Genomic DNA, 9,342 nt, shown 5'->3' on the forward strand with positions numbered 1-9,342 from the left:
GATACCTGGGAAGGCAGCATCTGGGCTCCTACCATCCATGTGGAAGACTTGAGTGGAGTTCCAGGCTCCTGGCTTCAGCCTGGGCTTAGTCCTGGACATTGCGGCCATTTGGGAAGTGAACCAGTGGATGGAAGTTCTCTCTCTCTCTCTCTCTCCCTCTCTCTCTCTGTCTATAACTGCCTTTCTAATAAAATAAACTAACATCCTTATTAAAAACCTGGGAGTCTATCAGCAATCATGGCAATTATAGGTGACGCATCTTGCAGGATAGGGGACTGTTATAAAGCTAAATCTTGCATCCATTAACATGCAACCTGGGAACTAGTGGCTGTTAAAATAGCCTCCCCATTTAGACACCAAGAAAAATATATAGGATTGGATGCAATTTTTTTTTGAATGAATTTGTTGCTTTTAACATCCCATACTTGGATTTGTCCCTTGGATTTCCAAAATCCTGCTAGAACTAATATACGGCCACAAGGGCTCAGTAGATTGCTTCAGGCACCAGTTCCGGAGTCAAATACAGGATCACATTTCAAGTTGAAAATTGAAGCATTGGCAGGCAGAACACCATAAATAGCCTAAAACTCAGTAGAACCAGAATTCCAAATTACATCATAACTGGAGCTATGTTTTGGTAATTGAATGAGTTCCAGCATTTTCTCCAGTTGTTACATTGCAATGCAGCCTTTGTTCCCCATACCAGGAAGTTTCTGTGTAGTCAACATCTGTTCTAGCTGTTAGTTACAACGCAGCCCTGGCTTTTCCATTCTATAGCGTTGTAACCTTGCCAGGTTTAGAGCAACTCCTGTTGGACAGGCTTTTTAGCTCCAGTTCTCGGCCACTGCCTGTGGGCATAGATATGACCTAACAAATGGGGGTGCACCCTCATTCCCTGCCACATAACCCACCCCCTCACTGGCTGGTGTCCAAGCATTTGCACATGATTTTTTTGCAAATGTCCTTTTCTTGCAATTTGCATTTGTTTACAATGTGGGTGTTGTTGTTAATGTTTGGGACACAAAGAGTCTCATTATTTGACTTGGATGGACACGGATTTCTTTTACCTTGGATAAAAGTCTTCCAGCATGTCCTGGTGTCAGTGACATCATGGAGTTGCAGTCGGGGTCTCCCCATGGTGCCATGGAGGGGTTGAAGACTGCTGTGTGGGCAGAACATGATTTTTGATACAAACTGAAAGCAGACTGCCTCTGGTGGTTGAAGGGACGTGGAGCCCGTGCGTTAGTGATGCTGATAAATTCACGGGTTTTCCTTTGTCTCAGCTAACAAGGTCCCACCCTTACTGAAGTGAAGGATGTCGTAATTTTCCTGATATATCCCCTCAGAGACACTCAACACATGGTGGTCCCTTCACTGTAGGGAGTCCCTCTGGGCCCCGGTTCCCATGGTGACTGTGGGACCCACAGACATCAGCACCGCTCAGAAGGGGTAGGGCCAGCCTTCATCCTCTCTTGGAAAACGGCATTGGTCTCTGATCCCCTTCCTGCTGTCAGTCATTGTGCTGGGGGGCGGGGGGGGCGCTGTCTGAGCAGCTCGGGAAAAGGCAGCCCACTGCAGAAAGGAAGGGAAACGCAGCACTTCCCAAGGCGCACAGCTCTCACTCCTCCAGCTTCTCTTTGGCCACAGTGGGACTTCTCGGCACGCCCTGTTTCTGTCTCATTGACGGATGGAAAGCTCCACGTGGACTCTGCAGAGTTGCCATGAAACAGGTCCAAGGCAGGGGTGAACCGTGCCGTCCCTCCCCAGGGCTCCCGTCACCCCTATACCCACACACCAAGGACCCCTGTCTCCATGCTGTGTTTTTCACACCCATATCATCCACAGGGTCATCACCTCTGGCTTCCAGAATTCTTCCCCAGGTATCAATACGGGAAGGTTCTCTTCTACCCATGCTCAACCCACAAACCTAAGAGTTTGGCTTTGCTGCCTTCCCACAGACAGTCAATGGCCACATCCAAGGGCACCTTGTCCTCTTCCGCCGGTCTCTATTCTTACTGCTACCACCCCTCTCCCTCCTCCCCTGCAGCCCCTGAGATGCTGTCTGCACTTCCTCTCTTCCAGTCCTTGCCACACAAGAGCAGTGGGAATCTGCTCCATCTCCCTTGTCCGGAATGCAAGAATGTCGTCCACTGTACCCACGATCCATGCGCACACCTGCTCCCCCATGCCCCCAGCCTTGTCCCTCCCCACTCTGCAGCCTCAGGCTGGGCCTCTCTGGCCTGCACAGCCCCCCACCCCCACCCCATGAACACACCTGAGGGCCTTGCATCATTCTCCATACTTGAGGTACATGGCCAGGCTCTTAACATGCCGACGTCTTTCTTAACCTTTAATGGATTTAACGAAATTTAATTTAATGGAAATTTATGGACTTAATGGAAATACCGTCCTTTCCAAAGTAGCCTCTCCCGGGTAATGTGAGAGGATTTCCACAAGTTCATGGAAAATGAAATTGAGAGGTACATTTATTTTGTTGCAAAAGTTTTTTTTTTGAGATGTACTTGTCATTTTTTCATACTGTACATCTCCCATGAACTTCTGTTTTTAAGATTTATGTATTTATTGGAAGGCAGAGTTACAGAGAGTTAAAGGTGGGGGGGGGAGAGAGAGAGAGAGAGAGAGAGAGAGAGGTCTTTCATCCCCTGGTTTACTCCCCAGATAGCTGCAATAGCTCGAGCTGTACCAATCCGAAGCCAGGAGCCAGGAGCTTCTTCTGGGTCTCCCAAGTGGGTGCAGGGGCCCAAGCACTTGAGCCATCTTCTACTGCTTTCTCAGGCCATAGCAGAGAGCTGGATCAGAAGTGGAGCAGCATGGACTTGAACCGGTGCCCATATGGGATGTTGGCACTGCAGGCAGTGGCTTTACCTGCTACCCCACAGTGCTGGCCCAGCCATGAACTTCTTGAGGACGCCTTCACAGTATGGATTTAAAATTATTGCACACCAAAATAACATCGAATTGCATTTTAGACTTCTGAAAGCACTCTTATATTCACCCCACTGTCCTGCTGCTTCCAAGTTGGTCACCACCTTGCTTACGAGTTAGGTACCTGTCTGCCCCTTGTCTGCCTGCACTGGCAGGGAGGGAGGGAGGGTGTTGGCTTTATTCATAGCTTCTCCCCAGGCCCTGGGGTGGAGACTGCCCACTGTAGGTGCTGAATTACATATGTGTTAAATGGGCTCATTTTTTTTTTTTTTTTGTCTTTTCTTTAGTCCTCAATGACCAAAGTGCTCAGTAAATAGCCCTTGGGTAAGGAATAAACATATGGATGAATCAATAAGCACTATCCTTTGGTTTGCTCCCTAAATGCCCATAACAGCCAGGGCTGGCCCAGGCTAAATCAGGAGGCTGAAGCTCCATCCAGGTGTCCTACAGGGGTGGCAGGGACCGAAGCACTTGAGCCAATCTTCTGCAGCCTTCCCAGGGTGTGTTGGCAGGAAGATGGATTGGGAACGGAGCAGCCCGCACTCAGACTGACCCTCTCATAGGGGCTGCAGGCATTCCAAGGACTTGGCTCAACGCTCCCCAGCACCTGCTAGCCAAACTGACTTTTCATTTTCTGGTGTCTGTGGATGCAGGGATCCTGAATGAAAGATAAAGTTCTACTTTTTCTTATTGATTGGTTCGGACTAAAACAAAAGCGGATCTCTCTGGCCTTCTGGTCCCTGCTCTGACCTGGGATCTCCCTGCCCGTGTGCATTTCCTGGGGTGGTGGTGCTGGTGGGAAACTGCGAAGGAACTGGGCTATACCTGGGAGGAACCATCCCAGACAGCTCTGAACAAGCAGCTCTCAAGCCCAGCTGGAGTCTGGGGCGAGGGGACTTGGGAGCTCTAAGGCTCTGCCAGCGATGGCGCGGGTGGTGATAAAAGTGGACTGACGATGAAGCCGGGGGACTTGCCGTTTGCATTCTGTCTTTCCTTCCAAGGGCCTTGATCTTCACATCTGGCCATCCGTGGCCTCCTGTGGACAGCAATCCTCCAAGACTAATGAGTGTCAGGTAGCATCTGGCCCTGCAGGTGTGACTCTCAGTGCACAGATCCCAAAGGTGAGTCTGGGGGAGAAAAAAAAAAGAGCTCTCCAAAGACCCCTCTTGTCACTTCCTCATGCCCCGCCTTGCACTTGGAGGGAACCATGGCCGCCCCCTCAAGTGCCCGCCCTCCCCGGGTGGGGGTGGCTGGCTCTCTGCTGCCAAGGTGCAAAGTCCTGGCTTGTATCCTGAAGATGCCTCGCACGTTCGTGCTATTAGCTCCTTGAGTGTAACTCACTGCTCATGAAATTTGCACACGGAACCTCTCCATCCCAGTAATTCATTGATTTTGTAGATTTTTGGAACCATCTCATAATAGAACATCGTGCTCATTGTGTGTGTGTGTGTGTGTTTGAAAGACCAGATGGGAAAATCCTGTTCCCTTGGCTATTTATAACCCTTCCCAGGCACTAAAAGCACAACGGCCATAACTCTCACCCCCTCCAAAAAATGCCGAGCCCAGCACTTTCTTATTTTATGCACCTCCACGCTCTTAAGTGCTCACTGTTTGGATTTCTGATCTGATAACTGTATTTAAAGACTGCCTTTTACTGGAATTTCACGCTTGTCTGAACTCTCTCTTCTGGCCAAGTTCTTCGCCTCTCAGGCTCCGTGGCACCGGGCCAGGGCGATGCCTGCCCCCAACGCTGTTGCAGCTCTGGCTGGGGTGGTCAGGGGTGGCATCGCTGATCATGTGGTCTGAGCAGTCCCAGGAGAGCTTCCTGCTGTCCTGGGAACCGCCATGCACTGGACCCTGCACCTCCTGGGGCCTCGGGGTCCCCCCATTGTTTGGCTCCTGCACTGCACAGAGGCGCGGTGTTTGTTAGGAAGGGGCCCTGGGATGCTGCTTGTTGCAGCAACTTCCCTGTGACTTCCTGCTCCCCAGGTTGCCCCATTGCCCTTTCTTGGCCTGTGTCTTTGTGCAAGCTCTCCTGTCAGCTGCCCATCTTACTTTAGGAAAGCACACTTCCCAGTTTCTCAGCGTTATGTGGGATCTATATGTTTATCTTTTTAGTAAACAGATTGAGGGGGAAAATTCTGCAAGGGAGCTGGAAGACTGAACATGGTATCATTCACAGTTGCTGGACATGGGGGAAGTGTGGGGTGAAGGAGGCCCAAGGCCTTGGAAGTGTGGGGCTCAGCACTGGGAGGGAAAGGATGGGCTCCCCCTCTGTGTCCCCCCAGAGCCTGCAAACCATCCAGGCTGGCAAAGGGCTTCGTGTCCCTTTTGAGCTTCATGCGTGCTGAGGGTCAAGGTGTACCTGCTGTGGGCAGTGACGCCAGGTGCCTCAGCTGACTGTGGGCTTCAGGGAACCCCTCATTGGGGCAAGGTGAGCTAAGTCCATGTGAGCAAGGTGGGCTGATGACATTCTACTATCAAAGTGAAAAAAGGGAGTCACAAAAGTGACATTTATGGCTGGTGCCGCGGCTCACTAGGCTAATCCTCCGCTTGCGTGCTGGTACCCCAGGTTCTAGTCCCGGTCGGGGTGCCGGATTCTGTCCCGGTTGCCCCTCTTCCAGTGCAGCTCTCTGCTGTGGCCTGGGAGGGCAGTGGAGGATGGCCCAAGTGCTTGGGTCCCTGCACCTGCATGGGAGACCGGGAGGAAGCACCTGGATCCTGGCTTCGTATTGGCACAGTGCTGGCTGTGGCGGTCATTAGGGGAGTGAACCAACAGAAAAAAGGAAGACGTTTCTCTCTGTCTCTCTCTTTCTCACTAACTCTGCCTGTCAAAAAAAAGTTTTAAAAAAGGGAAAAAAAGTGACATTAATGTGCAAAGCATGGGTTTGAACACACACACCCATACACACACATACACACACACACACACGAGAGAGAGAGAGAGAGAGAGAGAGAGAGAGAGAGAGAGAGAGATCTTCCATCCACTGGTTCACTCCCCAAATGGCCACAACAGCTGGAGTTGAGCCAGGTCAAAATCCATCTAGGTTTCCCAGGTAGGTGGCAGGGGCCCAGGCTCTTGGGGCATCTTCTGTTGCTTTCCTAGACACAGCAGGGAGCTGGATCAGATACAAAGCAGCCAGGACTCAAATCTGTGCTCTTGAGGTTAAGCCAGAGTTGCAGGTGGTGACTCAGCCAGCTGCACCACCACACGAGCTCCACACGCTGTCTTGTTCTTCTTCCCCATGGAGGTCTGGTTCCTGGTGACAGAGGGGCTGACTGATTTTGACCAGCAGGTGGCTCCTGCTTCAGGCCACCAGCCCCTGAGTCCTTCCATTTCTGCTCCTGCAGCCAATCAGCTGGCTAGGCTGACCACGGCCTCCCCATGGAGTCACAGGTCCGTGGTGGGCTGTTTTCACCTAGTGAACATGATGTGACATATATGTACTTGACTGCCCATCAGTGTTTTAGTAGTGTGCTAACTGTGTCAGTGGAGGCCTCTTGTTGGGGTTTGGGACTCAGGGACCTGATCCCAGCCACCCCTTCCCCTGCGTGACCTCCAGGTGGCGGTGGCACGGCGGGGAGGCATTGGGAAGGTGGTTCTGGGTTACTAGGGTACCGGGCTCTGGGCACTGAGTCACAGGTCTCAAGGACACCCCGGGGAGAGACTGGCATGCAGCCAGCTGCTTGGCTGCCTTGGCTGCAGCTTCAGCTTGTCTTCTCAGTATTTAGAAAGTGCAGCATGAATGCCTCTGGCAGGGCGCAGCTGTGGGAAAATAAAACGCATCACTTCTCAGGGACAAGTTCGCAGTGTCAAGTTTAGTATCGCTCCAGTGGCTCCTGCAAAGGAGAGAGCGCCCCATCAGTGGACCTCAAGCTCCGCCCTGCCAGGTTTGACTGCAGGCATCGCTCCCCAGGACGCAGGGGCCAGGCCACCAGGGTCCAGAGGACTCAGGGACTCAACCACAGTGGCTCTGGTTCTCCCTACAGAAGCAGACATCGCCCAGAGCCCCATCACCCTGAGCCAATGACCACACTTAGAAGCACACCCTTGGGCTCGTTAAATTCCAAGTGTCACTTGGAGAGCACGGCCACTTTATGAGTGGTAGACGTGTGGATTAGCCAGGCAAGCAGGTACAAGATGATGTAACTGTAGTTCACTTGGCCGCTTGTGATTGGCTGGGCACATTTCCTTTCCTTTTAATTTAACTATTGACAGGAAATGAGTCTGACTTAGGTTTTCATTTTTTTTTCCGTGTGGGATCCAGATTGTCAGAATGACCTTTATCTGCCTGCCTCTCACTTTCTTACCTGAACACCGTTAATAATTTTTTTAAAGATTTATTTTATTTATTTGAAAGGTATTACAAATGATAATAAAGTAATTAGAACTTTCTAGAAATACTTGCGAACCTTTCGCTGCACCTCAGAAGACTTTAGAACCTTTTAGTAATCTTGATTTAATTCAGGGGCAGACAGCTGACTGCTGCAACTCCACGAAATACGTTTGGTAGTTATCTTACACGTGTCTTCTAACGTATTTACAGACCATGCAGCTGATTCCAAGGAAAATTTCCATGCTTGTTCCAAAGTAGGAGTTTCAGGGTTTTTTATAATCATTATCCAATAAACTCAGACAAGCAAATCAAACCATGATGGAAATACACATTTCAAAAACTGGAAAATAGTCTCTACTTCGTGGATCAAGCAGATAAATACATGTAGAATAGAGAGTTACAGAGAGGCAGAGGCAGAAAGAGAGAGAGAGAGAGACCTCTTCCATTTGCTGGTTCACTCCCTAATCGGCTACAATGGCTGGAGCTGTGCCGATCTGAAGCCAGGAGCTTCCTCTGGGTCTCCCACTGCTTTCCCAGGCCATAGCAGAGAGCTGGATGAGAAGTGGAGCAGCTAGGACTCGAACCGGTGCCCACATGAAATTCTGGCACCACAGGTGGCATCTTTACCTGCTACGCCACAGCACCGGTCCCCATTAATAACTTAGAACCGAACTTCCATCTGTATTTTAAAGCACATGTTAGTGTAGAATAATCTCTTGGTCTAACACACACATGAATGAATGTGCACCATCACATACATGTGACACATGTGTGTAAATGTATATCCTTAGATTTTACATAAATGACCACAGTTCATGTTCGCAGCCAGTCTGTGGCATGTGTTCTTATTCTCGTCCTGATTTCATTAATTTTTTTATTTAAAAAATTTCACGGACACACGTGACGCTTCATTATGTGATTACATTGTGTAAGGTCAAATCAGGGTAAATGTATTTATCCGTGCAAGCATGCAATATTTCTTTATAGTGCAGGCATCCTAAAATCCTGATTTCTAGTATTTTTAGGGAGACATATAGGTTACCATTATCTGCCGTCACCCTACTGTGTGATAGGACCCTGGGACTTCTTACTCCTCTCTTGCTATGATCCAATACACATCAGTCAATGTCTCTGCCTCCCTCCCCAGCCTCTGGTAACCAGCTTTATGTTTCTAACTTCTATGAGATCACAGATGTTTTTTCTAGAATCCACCTATCAATGCGACTGTGTAATGTTTGTCTCCCTGTGTTTGGCTTATTTCGTTTCAAGTGATGCCCTCCATCTCCACCCACGTTCATCCAGACGAGAAGATTTCCTCCTTCTCTGTGGCTGAGCAATACTCCTTTATGAGCGTCTGTACCACATTTTCTTTAGTTCACTGAATTTTTAAAGAACAAATGAAAGCTAAGAGGATTTAAGTCACTTGTCTGAGGCTGTACAACTGCTAAGTTATGGAGCTGGGATCATTCAAATTCAGCCACTCTTCTTCTTCCGTTGTACCACAGCTGCCTCGTTTGATTACCAAGGAGCCCTTGGGTTTCTGGAATCAGCTGAAACCTGTTCCCAGGAACCGCTCCTGTTGCTAACACATTGAACTTGATTGTGATGGATTTCACCTGTCCCTGATAGGCTCACAATTATTTTAATATCTCCCATGACTCGTTTGTGTGTTATTTCCAAGTCTTTGCTGCTTAGTCATGCATTTTCATTTCCCTTAATTACCCATGCAATCTATTTAATAATGCTTCCCTTCCCCCCTTCTTTTCACAGCTGTTGGGTTGTTGCATGCATGGTGAATATACCCAGGGTGAAACTTCACACATTGTAGACTGTAGATTAGCTGAAGTCTTTCTCAGCGGTTATCTTCAAGTCCGGCCTCCACAGATGCAATGTTCAGCGTTTTGTGTGTTCCCTTCCAGATAGTGCCATACAGATGCACAATGGTATTTTGTTTTTGTTTCAGTTAGTTTCAGTCCACTTTTAAAACTGAAAATGTTCAAAAGCAGAGGTCCTAGAGTATACTTTTAGATGTGGAGCATAGATCTTGATTTGAAAGGAT

The 9,342-nt window shown here is 49.1% G+C and overlaps 1 pseudogene; it reads right to left on the reverse strand.

Annotated features, from left to right (window-relative positions):
* Nucleotides 1–286: 286 nt before the first annotated feature.
* On the reverse strand, nt 287–858 carry LOC133775847 (eukaryotic translation initiation factor 2A-like; annotated as a pseudogene).
* Between the last annotated feature and the right edge of the window lie 8,484 nt (nt 859–9,342).

This window comes from Lepus europaeus, chromosome 17 (assembly GCF_033115175.1).
Source record: "Lepus europaeus isolate LE1 chromosome 17, mLepTim1.pri, whole genome shotgun sequence".
Lineage (NCBI taxonomy): Eukaryota > Metazoa > Chordata > Mammalia > Lagomorpha > Leporidae > Lepus > Lepus europaeus.